This window comes from Alexandromys fortis, unplaced genomic scaffold (genome assembly GCF_014885135.2).
Source record: "Alexandromys fortis isolate MF-2015 unplaced genomic scaffold, M_Fortis_MF-2015_v1.1 scaffold_40, whole genome shotgun sequence".
Taxonomy (NCBI): domain Eukaryota; kingdom Metazoa; phylum Chordata; class Mammalia; order Rodentia; family Cricetidae; genus Alexandromys; species Alexandromys fortis.
The window spans coordinates 3,813,144-3,814,113 of record NW_026067966.1 but is presented as its reverse complement, the minus strand read 5'-3'; the positions used below and the strand labels follow the sequence as shown (position 1 = coordinate 3,814,113).

The 970-nt window shown below is 37.9% G+C and overlaps 1 protein-coding gene across 1 annotated transcript in view; it reads left to right on the top strand.

Moving 5' to 3' along the window:
- Positions 1-970, top strand: part of Spag16 (sperm associated antigen 16) — an 896,526-nt gene that overhangs the window by 593,572 nt on the left and 301,984 nt on the right. The window lies entirely within an intron of this gene.

Sequence of the window (970 nt, the reverse complement as noted above, 5' to 3'; positions counted from 1 at the left end):
AGAGTACTTTTATAACCTTGCATATCCTTATGAATTATTTGACTTACTAAAATAATAAGCATGATATTTTATACTAAGGTAGTACAAGTGGGTGTGTAGCCTGGCAGTGATATACGATATGAGCACTAATTTTGTCATGTTCTAAATATTAAATCATTTGCAGTGCTAAAATCCATTTCTTAGAGGTTAACATTGCTTATGAGAAATATTCTAATATGTGTACATCATGTATGCATTATTCTGATATCTTTGTTAATGGGTATGTAAAACCATATTAATGTCCTCATTTTATCATTAGAGTTAATTTGATAAGTTGTTTCTAAGTTTATAGTCATTGCAATGATATTGCAAACTGACTTACAAACTGTATCACAGAAATCAGTTCTAAATAAATGAACAGATTTCAGTTTACTGGTTGATACAGTGACCTGGATTAGTTTTAATAGGCATCATGACAGTTTTCTAGCCTGAAACTGCTACTAGAGAAGACTGTAAATTCACTGAAGTTGTTTAGATACTGATTTGTTGTAACAGGAACGGTGGCGGGGCTGCGTCCCCAACACCCCGGTCGCTTGGCTAGCTTATGCCTGAAAAAACAACACACAAACTGTATTCATTTAAGAACTGCTTGGCCCATGAACTCTAACCCTTACAGGCTAATTCTCACACCTGGACTAGCCCATTTCTAATGATGTGTGTAAGCACCCCAAGGTGCGCTTACCGGGAAGAGTCTAGCCTCCGTCCATCCTGGTGTCTCTGCTCCAGAGAGCAGAGCTGTTGGGTCTCTCTCGGAGCAGAGCAGAGTCTGACCTCACTTCCTCTTCTGCCCAGAATTCTATTCTGTTTACTCCTCCCACCAATGCTTTAACCTATGAGGCCAAGCAGTGTGTTTATTACTTAACCAATGAAATCAACATTTTGATATATGACACTCCCACATCACTTCCCCTTTTTCTGTTTAAACAAAAAA